The sequence below is a fragment of the Macrobrachium nipponense genome, chromosome 5 (assembly GCF_015104395.2).
Source record: "Macrobrachium nipponense isolate FS-2020 chromosome 5, ASM1510439v2, whole genome shotgun sequence".
Lineage (NCBI taxonomy): Eukaryota > Metazoa > Arthropoda > Malacostraca > Decapoda > Palaemonidae > Macrobrachium > Macrobrachium nipponense.
In genome coordinates this window covers 31,658,726-31,669,831 of record NC_061107.1, presented here as the reverse complement: position 1 = coordinate 31,669,831, position 11,106 = coordinate 31,658,726, and the positions used below count along the sequence as shown (strand labels likewise).

The window sequence follows — 11,106 nt, the reverse complement described above, 5'->3', positions numbered from 1 at the left end:
ACGGTCGTGCTTTTGAATCTGGCAGGGCACTCGCTGTCACTGTTGAGGCAAAGTCCAAGAATAGTCTTCTTCGTGTAGACAGAAGTGCAAAGGACATCTTCCGTCTTACTCACAGGGACGTCGAGGAAGGTGAGCCGATCATTGGTGCTGTATTCAACGGGAATTCAGCACACTGTACTTTTGGAATGCCTGACAGAGGCCTTCAACCTCATCCTTGGCGTCGACTTGAACAAAGATGTCATCAATAAAACAGCCATATCTGTGGGGTTGCTACATCCTGGTGATGATGCGTTCCTCCCTGGTACCCATGTAAAAGTTAGCAAAGGGGACCCCAGTGGAGTGCCCATCACCACGCCATCCTTCTAACAGAACATCTGATGCTGAGTATCAGGAGCGATGCCTACAAAAGAGAGAAGTCTGTAATTTCATAGTGAAAAGGAAATGAGGAAAAGCTGAAGAACGTGCAAACTGCAAACGAAGCCTTTCGAACCGAAAATGGGCGTCCTGATAGCGAGCTCTGCGCCCTAGTACTAAAACGTCTATATACACAAAAAGATGGGCGCAAAAGCCGACGTCACGTCACTTCGTAGAGAGGACTTTATTTGGGATCTGAGACATTCTTCAATTGATCAGAAAAACCGACACAAACTCCCAAAAGCTTATACTATATATATATATATATATATATATATATATATAAATATATATATATATATAATATATATATCTACTCGTATATATATATAATATATAATATATTAATTAAATTGTAATAGCCACAATCAATGCCCTCTCAACTTCTTGAATGCTTTGCTCTTTTTTGGATACGCTTGTCACTACAAAGCCAATGAAGATCCAAGTTCAAAGAAGTTTGAATAAGAAATTGTGATGTCCGCTCCTGGGTTCGTTTCCCCAAGGACCGGACACCACAATTTTCTTCTTCAGAATTGTTTCTTTGACCTCGGATCTTCAGGCTTTGTAGTGAACAAGAGTATCCAAAAAAGAGCAAACAGAATTCAAGAAGTTGAGAGGGACATTGTGGCTATTGCAACTGAATATGTATCTGGTAAAAAAGTGACCAGTAATTCTATAATTGGTGTACCTTGGGATAAGAAAAATTGTCTCAGGGGTTCCTCAAAGTGACAAAGGTTGGGAGGCTACTTAATGAATGACAGTTTCGAAGCTGTGAAATTCTCGAGTACAACATGTGATGAAAGGAAGCTCCCCATCACCACTGCCAATCGAAAGACGGGATTTGAGGCGGAGATGAAGAGGAGAAGTTAGTGCCACTAATAAATTAACACTTGTTTGTTTGTGTGTGTGTGTGTGTGTGTGTGTGTCTAACAGAGAGGAGTGGCAACATTGGAGTGGAATATAGACTCGATAAGCAAGTTACTACAGAGATTGTCCAACAATACGTTATTATAATCAGTCCCAGTACGTGTTGTTCAACTCTCTCTACAAACCCTCTCTCTCTCTCTCACTCTCTCTCTCTCTCACACACACACACACAATGAATAGTGAATATTAAGAGCAAGAAATTCCATTTAGACTCTTCATAATTCTAAAGAAAAAAAAAACCATAGTAGGCCTAGAGCGTTGCCAGCACGTGTCGTTAACCACTTCCTCTCTCTCTCTCTCTCTCTCTCTCTCTCTCACACACACACACACACACAGTATATATATTACAAAGAATTTAGATTGAGATTCGTCATAATTGTGAACAAAAAATATGAATACATTTATGAATGAATAAAAAAAATGAAAAATAAACCATTTATGGAAATGACATTAAACGCACCAGCGCTGTACAGCCTTAGATAAGATTTCTACTGAAGAGCAACTGTGGTACAAAAGGCGGGGGAAATGAGTAATATAAGAGCCCGTGGTTATTCTATAATCGCCTAAAAAAAAAAAAAAAAAAAAAAAAAAAAAAAAAAAACAAAAAAAAAAAAAAAAAAAAAAAAAAAAAAAACGGCACGAGAGAGAGAGAAAAGGAAAACTCAACCTCAGCAGAAAGTCAGTTAAAATCGCTGATGTCATTCAATTGTTTCCCCTAGACTCAAAGTTAATGAAAATGGCGTTGCATTTGTAAACACTGACAATGTTTGTGTGGATATATGTATATACTTCTTCTTCCTCCTTTTTGCTCGCTGACGGACAGACTGAAAGAAAGACATGGTGAAAGACAGCCCACACGCCCACCAAACCACACCCAGTCACCCAGAGGACGCCGCCTTGCTGACGGTAGAACTTCATTGCTGCGCCATTTCGACGATTTCAGCTTCGGCTTCAACAGGAAATAAAAAAAAATAAATAAATAAATAAAATAACCGGAAGTGGTAAGGCACCCATACACTGAACGATTGTCCGAACGACTGTCTGCATAGTTCTCAAAAACACTGTGTTTGTATGGTGTTTTTTTTTTTTTTTTTTTTTTTTTTTTTTTTTTTTTTTTTACGTTGCATGGAACCAGTGGTTATTCAGCAACGGGACCAACGGCTTGACGTGACTTCCGAACCACGTCGAGAGTGAACTTCTATCACCAGAAATACACATCTCTCACTCCTCAATGGAATGGCCGAGAATCGAACCCGCGACCACCGAGGTAGGAAGCATTTTATGGGCTTGTCTGAATACAAAAGTGGGCGGAGCTTCGTGTCTGGAGAACGATCTCAGCGGGAATCTGTCACGACCGGTTGCTGCTGCTTGCGACTTCAGTCTGTCATAATTAGTTATTTTATTGAAAAAAAAAAAATTATTAGTAAAAATTTATCCACAAAGAGACATAATGCAAAATAAACAAAGTGGACAGTAATCTCTTCTGTTCTTGCAAGTACTAGGCTACATGGCCTACAAAGAAAAGTGCAACATCAAGAAAACACAACATCAAGCGCAAAACATAAGCCTATAAGACTATGAAAAAACGAAAAAAGGGACTTACTACGGAGAAAAAGCAGTCACACCACTATCCAGTATCAAGTCCCAACACATAATGCTTGAAAATAAAGGAAAAGTTTATTTGAGGAAAAACATCAAACAGAAGACAAAGTCGCACATCATTATAATTATGAACAACTTCATAAACATTACGTACCCAAATACATGCATCGTTCAGTGGATGGCTTTGTTTGCCAATTTAACGCTGTCGCGCGCGTCTCTTCTAGACATGATGGCGTGTCTTCTCGAGGCAAAATTCTTTGCTCAGACTGAAATCGGTGCGGAGATCGTTCATACTGTCTAAATAGTGTGTGTTTGTGTGTGTGTGAGGGGTGAGGGGGTCGTGACGACAATCATTCAGACAATGGTTCATTGTATCCTTGTACAGATTTCACTGCCGGGAGTAGGAACACGAACTATACTGTTTTTTTTTTTTTTTTTTTTTCATCTGTCCATCTGCCTGTGGTGTTTACGCATGGTAACACTGCGTCCCGGGCTTTAAATAATATCCTATTTCGAATGTTAACAGTGTAATTCACATACAGTAAATTATTAAAACACTTTTCAGTTGCAAATGTACACCCAGATATCATTTTATTTACCTAAAACTTACACATAGCGCAACTATTTAAAGCCCAGGACGCAGTGTTACCATGCGAAAACACAAGGCAGATGGACAGATGGAAAAAAGAAGAAGAAAAAAAAAACAGAGTATAGTTAGCGACTTAACGAGAGAAATTGCAGAATGAAGCTGAAACAACCATCCAGAGAGCAAAAGCGGGGGAAAGAGCAAGGGAAACGCCAGCAGACTCGTGTGCTGACTGACCTTGCGGTGTGGCCGCTGTTTCGTGCTCTTAAGTGTGGTACTTTCTTACAAGCAATGAATGTAGGAGTGTGCGTGCGATTCGCGTGCACTAAGGGGCGTAATTGACGCTCAAAGGATGAACCTAAAGAGTGTAAAAAGTAATTGCTGAACAGAGCGTCTACTGGGACACAATAGAGACGTATTTGCCACTTTCCCAAAGTCCTGACATCCACAGCTGAGTATTTCAAAGCGCTGACCGATTAGATCCCAAATGTCTCTGTTTATTCCCTGCTGATATTTCATGTCATTTATAAGACTATAAAAGGCTTCCTAGGCACGTGGATTCGTTTCACCAAAGGGAAATGGCGATGATTATTGAATGTGGAGGACGTCTTTCAAAAATAAGGTGTCTGACAACCGAATATATATATATATATATATATATATATATATATATATATATATATATATATATATATATATATATATGCATGTAATAGTCTCCTCTTGGAGGGATTAAATAAGTTTCCCCTGCTAACTAAAATTCCGATAGTGGCCATTGTGCAAGATGTGGAAGTCAGTCAGACTAATGAACGCGCATTTATAATTTTGCCATTTTTCTATGGGAGAGATAAAGCACATTGAAGACTGCACTGAAATGTCTTATGAAATCCCAAGACTATCACGAGAGATTCAAGAAAAAGGCTGCACAGAGCGAAGTCATGTGTAACAAGAATAGGCCTATTTGCGTCTATTCAGTTTTAAAATGAAGTCCACAATTCTTTGAAATGGAATTGTATTTTTCCTAACTATACAAACCTACTATGGGTTTCACAGACAGTGCAAGCACGTTTTTTGGCAATAACTCTGTAATGAACACTCGTATCAGTACGAGACTTTGCTATAGTTGTATTACACTCAGTGCCGTAACTTATAAGAGTATCATGAATCATAATTGTAAAGAAAAAACACGACACATGTCCTTGTAAAACAAAGAGGCAAAAACTCGATTATCCAGAAATGGATACGAACACAACAGTTAAGAGCTCCGCCTACCCTCTTCCCCCCCCCCCGCACCACCCACCACCCCCCTCCGTCTTCCTACCCTAACCTTCCCTTCTCTCTCTCTCTCTCTCTCTCTCTCTCTCTCTCTCTCTGAAAGTTGCTTCAGTAGAAACTTTTGTATGTTTTCTATCTATATATCTATCTATCTGTCTATCTATCTAATAATATAGATTATTGTATATACCTAACGAAGTCGGTTGTTAGCTGCCAGTTGACTGATTTATTTATGCATCGATCCGCTCATTTCTGTGTGTGTGGTAGTGGTACCTACTGTAAATGGTTATTAGAGTGAGAGGTATCTGAATGTATGGTGAAGTAGTAAAACAATAGGCACTATGAGTTATAGTAAAGCGACTATTATACTTTTGGTTGGTTACCTTCTTCGTAATCCACATTTGGGCTCAGGGTATCAGCAATATAGTAGTGCTTGTATAACGAAGGTGAAGAAGAAATGGCCACCACGGAACTTAACTGTCGGCATGGTTGCAGAAATGCGTGTCACGCAACATTTCAACTTTTTTAGCCATGAGAAAGCCGCTAATTGCCTTCAGATTGGTTTGAATAGGTGACTGGTTATAGCTACTCTGTGTTACAAATAAAAATTCAGTCTTTCTACCGGACATTCATTAAAGTCTTGATTATACCGGCGCACATATTTTTACGTCATGAATGTTTATTTTGGGTATATATATGCATATATATATATATATATATATATATATATATATATATATATATATATATATATATATACATACAAATGCATACATACATACCGACTGGATCGTTACACACATACAACAATCTATATTATTAGATAGATAGATAGATAGACAGAATAAAATACAAAATAAAGTTAAACTGAAGCAACTTTCAGAGAGAGATGAGAAGAGAGAGAGAGAGAGAGGGGAAGGTGAGGGAGAGCAGACAGAGGGGGTTGGGGGGAGAGGGTAGGCGGAGCTCTTTACCGTTGTGTTCGTATCCATTTGAATAGAGCTTTTGCCTCTTAGTACAAGGACAAGTGTCTTTATTCTTGACAATGAGTGATTCACGATACCCTTATAAATTACGGCACTAGGTGTAATACACTAAAGCAAAATCTCGTTCCGATAAGAGTGTTCATTACAGAGTTGTTGCCAAAAAACGTGTTTGCACTGTCTCTGAAACCCATTGTAGGTTTGTATTGTTAGGAAAAATACAAACTACTCTCAAACTAATGTGATTTGTTCCTACACGGTCCTTTCACAATAGGAAGACAAGACTCACTGATTGGTGGGAGGAATCTGAGTGAGGAGCTCCTAGAACCAACTGGTGTTCAGAGGCAGCCAGTAACAAATGGTGCGTAAACTGAAGTCTTATTTTAGTCCTTATTCCATCTTAGACATCAGGTTGATATTTCAATGGTGAATCCAGCTCATTCATTGTCATGGAGGCGCTTCTTGTCCGCCACTGACTCTAAGGCTTTACGTTGTGCCCCTTGGATCGCCTTTGGCTCCCCCCCGCCTCCCCCCCCCCCCCCCCCCCCCCCCCCCCTCCCCCCCCCCCCCCCCCCCCCCCCCCCCATCCGTTCGCATCAGTAAATCTACTGTCTCCACATTAACGCATCAATGCACGCACGTCCACGCATGAACGGAAATTTGCAGTTGGCAACAGCTTACGTCAGTATATCATAAATGTTCCGTAAAACCTACGTAAGATCGTGGGTGGCGGCGACAGGTCGGGCGGGCGCTGCATTGCGCACCACCCAACTGTCAAGTTTGGTGGGGTAAGCCACGACACTTCCAACTTTGACGTAGCTCCAACGTACCTCCCATAATAGGTACCTACAAAGGCACGGCTTACCTCTCATCCCTGCTCTCTCTCTTCTCTTCATATAAAAATTGGTGAAGAGTTTGTTTAGTTTTGACATTAATGATGATCGTAGGAATTGTAGTAGCTGTATTAGCAGTTGGTGTTACTTTAACCAAAGTTTATATTACAGCTTGCCAGAGTGTAAAACAAATAAGATATTTGTTTTAAATTGCGAAGAAACTTGCTTCAGATAACTTAACACTATTTACAAGTAAATCTAATCTATGCGTTTGGACAAACTGGCGTCGCAGAATGTCATAAACCAAACATGGGCCAACGTAAAATGTCCATGATTCGGGCCTGGTATCTTGAATTTCACGATCTGGAATGCATTCCTTTCAAAGTCTGTTCATAGGCAAGGACACTTGTCCTAATCGTCATCTGTGAGCCTAGGCCTAATCTTGGTTTGCGTTACACTAGGATAGTGTTTTTGTGGGAATTTCGTTATTTTTAGAGTATTTTCTGGTGGCATGAACGACTTATCAGAATATAAAAAATGGCGTACATGATGCGTATAGAAGTTTGAATAATAATAATAATAATCAATAATAATAATAATAATAATAATAAAAGTAGACGAAGACCCAGAAATATACGGGGACAAGTGAATGACAAACAAACAGAGGACTGGCACAACAAGCCAATGCACGACAATACATAAATGAGACAGACTAAAGAACTAGCCAGCGATGGCACGTGGCACTACAGAGGGGAGAGCTCAAGAAGGAAACTGAAGGAATGATAAGAGCGGCACAAGATCAGGCCCTAAGAACCAGATATGTTCAAAGAACGACAGATGGAAATAACATCTCTCCCAGATGTAGGAAGTGCAATACGAAAAATGAAACCATAACCAACATAGCAAGGGATGCAGGCTTATTCGGACCACACTAATAATGTTATATTATAGCAATGGGTATTTCTATATAAGCATTCCGCAGAGTTCGTCCCCGCGAATACGAAAGGCCACCAGGAATTGGGGGTCAAATGTTTTCGCCGTGTTAGTACGAGCCCCTGGGGGTAATTACAGTCGTCCGAATAAATATTTACTTAAAATTCTTGCTCAGGAGGTAAAACTGCATAGAAAAATCGGCCAATCATATGAAGGTCCGAATAAGCCAGTACATGGTCCGAATAAGCCTGTTCCCATAGCAAGCGAATGTCAGGCACTTGCACGAACCAGTACAAAAAGAGGCATGATTCATTGGCAAAAGCCCTCCACTGGAGCCTGTGCAAGAAACACCAGCTACCTTCCAGTAATAGGTAAGTGTACGAACACCAACCTGAAGGAGTGATGGAAAAAAGATCAGGCAAAGATCCTCTGGGACTATGGTTATCAGAATAGATAGGGTGATACATGCAAATAGACCATACGTGACGTTGATTGACAATCAAGAAGAAAGTATCACTCACTCATTGATATCGCAATACCATGGGACACCAGAGTTGAAGGGAAAGAGAGGGAAAAATGGCTAAGTATCAAGACCTGAAAATAGAATAAGAAGGATATGGGATATGCCAGAAGAAATTGTACCACAATCATAGGAACGCTAGGAGGCACCATCCCTTGATCCCTGGAAAGGAATCTGGAAAAACTAGAGACTGAAGTAGCTCCAGGACTCATGCAGAAGAGTGTGCTCCTGGAAACAGAGCACATAGTAAGAAGAGTGATGGACTCCTAAGGAGGCAGGATGCAACCCGGAACCAACCGCCCCCTCCCCCCCCCCCTCCCCACCCCCCCCCCCCCCCCCCCCCCCCCCCACCCCCCAATATAAATAACCACCCAGTCGAATTGGAGGACTGTGATAAACATAATAATAATAATAATAATGCAAATGTAAAAGGAAACAAGAAAAACTGAAATAAGTGCAAAATATATTCTCAGATTTAGGCCAAAGGCCTAAAAAAAAAAATAAAATACTTGTACTAACGCTAAATTGATGTAAAAATGAGCTTATAACAATTATAAAAAAGCAAGATGATCAAGAGTTAAAAGGAAACCGAAATCGCCACGTAAAAAACACAATTAAATATAAAAAACATACCGCTCGTATTTCGAGGTAGAGGCTCAGCAACAGCGACACCCTTTCACATACACTGCACAAGAGACACTGTTTGCTTGGAAGTCGGAACTTGGGGCTTAGGGTGCGGGACAGGGACTCCGGCCCGGGGGAATGTGAAGGCGGCAGGGTTGCCAGATGCTTTTTTTGGCTACAGGTAGCATTAACACTTGTGCATATATATATATATATAACGTATCCACATAAATATAGCATAATAAGGTACTTACTTATATTTTAGTGGTTGATCCAGGCTATGTGGTACACGTTTCTTTTTTTCAAAACAAGAAAAAATCTTTTTTAAACTAATCTTCATTGCCTTTTCAAACAAACTTAAATGTTTCCTTTTCAAAAAACTAAGTACATATCATCCTTTCAAAATCAATAACTCATTCTTGAAAAATTAGGACGCTTTTCTTTTTCACAACTAAAGTAAACTTCTTCCTCATAAAAAAAGAAATTAATTAAAGCACTATTACTCTCTTCCAGTACCAAGTCATTCAGTAAGCTAGCTTTCCGCATTATCTTCGTCTTTCTCATTTCCTAGACTGAAGAGTTCATATTCCAGGCGTTGGTCTTTTGGGTTCAAATTTGTTGAACAGCATTTGCCATTCGATTCCAGGCTGTTTTTTTTCTCTCTCTCTCAATATTGAGGTTAAGAGCTCTATGCCCATTCGATTTCTTAAGTTGGTTTTTGAACACATGAAACTCTAGTAGAGAAAACCCTTTCAACTAGAGCATTGTAATTACTGGGAGGCGTTGGACTTTAAATGCAAATTTCTGATATATCTATTAAAAAACTAATTCATTCCTCCTGCGTTGGTTACATCAATCGCGTATATCAAGAACTCAGTTCCTAAATGTTGGGACTTTCCCATCAGTAATATAACTCCAGTCTCTGTTTAATCAATTCCGCCACTGACTCTCAATATCTGCTGTCTTAGACTGATCGTCAGCTAAATCTAGAGGTAATTCAGAAAATGGGGGTCGTGTCAGCAGCAGATTATTATTATTATTATTATTATTATTATTATTATTATTATTATTATTATTAACGTTAAAAAAGATTCTTCTATAAACAACGCGTACCCGGCACCCACTACAACCCCCAAAACCACCAGCCCCACCGCCCACTAGACCTATCTTTATCATAAGAATATACAAAATACTAATTACATATATATATATATATATATATATATATATATATATATATATATATATATTTTATATTATATATGTGTGTGTGTGTGTGTGTGTGTGTGTGTGTGTGTGTGTGTGTATGTGTATATACATATGTGTGTGTATGTATGTATACTTTCAACGCAAGTATGGACCATCCTTTGTAACCATCCACAGCAAAATACTAAAATATTGTTCCCGGTAAAAGGTTTACTGCTATAATATTAGTCAAACTAAACATAAAGCTCACATGGCACAGCATCCAGTGTTGTCAACTTTAAACAGCAAGCAATGAAGAGACTTCGGTCCCAATAGCACCAGCTGTCGTAAGAACTTACAAATCACAGCAAAGACAACAATTCAATCATGTCGCCTCCTCTCGAGCCCGACTGGCACAGAGACTCTGGACTGGCCAGCCGGAACCAAGCACTTCCGGTTACCTGTCGATCACGTGCAGACTTCAGCTGCGAGGCGCTTTGTTGGCACACACACAATACATATCAATATATATATATATATATATATATATATATATATATAATATAATATATATATATATATATATATATATATATATATATATATATATAAAAAAAGGAGCTCATAAAAACGCCAAAATATATAGAGAGAAATTACTGTATTTTCAGACTGCTGTCTCTCTCTCTCTTCAGGGTAGATGAATGGAGAAAAACAAGTTACAGAAAAGGTGGATGGATCTCTTGTATAATACCGCCTTTTCTGTAACCTTTCTCATTCATCTACCTGAAGAGAGAGGCAGCAGTCTCTGAAATATAGTTATTTCTCTCTAATATTTTGACGTTTCTAAGGGCTCGTTTTATTAGATGGAATTCTGTTGTAAACAGAACATTTTTTACCAATCACCCCACACACACACACACACAACACACAACACACATAAATATATATATTTATATATATATATATATATATATATATAATGTATGTATGTGTGTGTGTGTGTGTGGACGAATAGAATGACACTGCAGTAGACGCACGACATCAGAGAATTTTAACCCCAAACAAAGTTTCAAAAACAACCGAGAAGAAAAGAAGTTTCATCTATAGATAGAGAGAGAAACTCGACTAGATAAATCCTAACCTAATCTCGTTTAAAACATTGAAGGAATCCCCGGATTTTCTTCTTCCAAATCCCGGGCTACTGAAACAACAAACAGTAGTCAA

The 11,106-nt window shown here is 39.2% G+C and overlaps 1 protein-coding gene across 2 annotated transcripts in view; it reads right to left on the bottom strand.

Moving 5' to 3' along the window:
* LOC135215277 (uncharacterized) overlaps window positions 1-8,800 on the bottom strand; it is a 524,407-nt gene extending 515,607 nt beyond the window's left edge. Inside the window, exon 1 of one of the 2 annotated variants that reach the window (XR_010314640.1) lies at window positions 8,707-8,800. The gene's annotated coding sequence lies outside the window, so the exon portion shown is untranslated. The remainder of the gene's footprint in view (window positions 1-8,706) is intronic. The other variant, XR_010314645.1, reaches the window with a different exon arrangement.
* Between the last annotated feature and the right edge of the window lie 2,306 nt (window positions 8,801-11,106).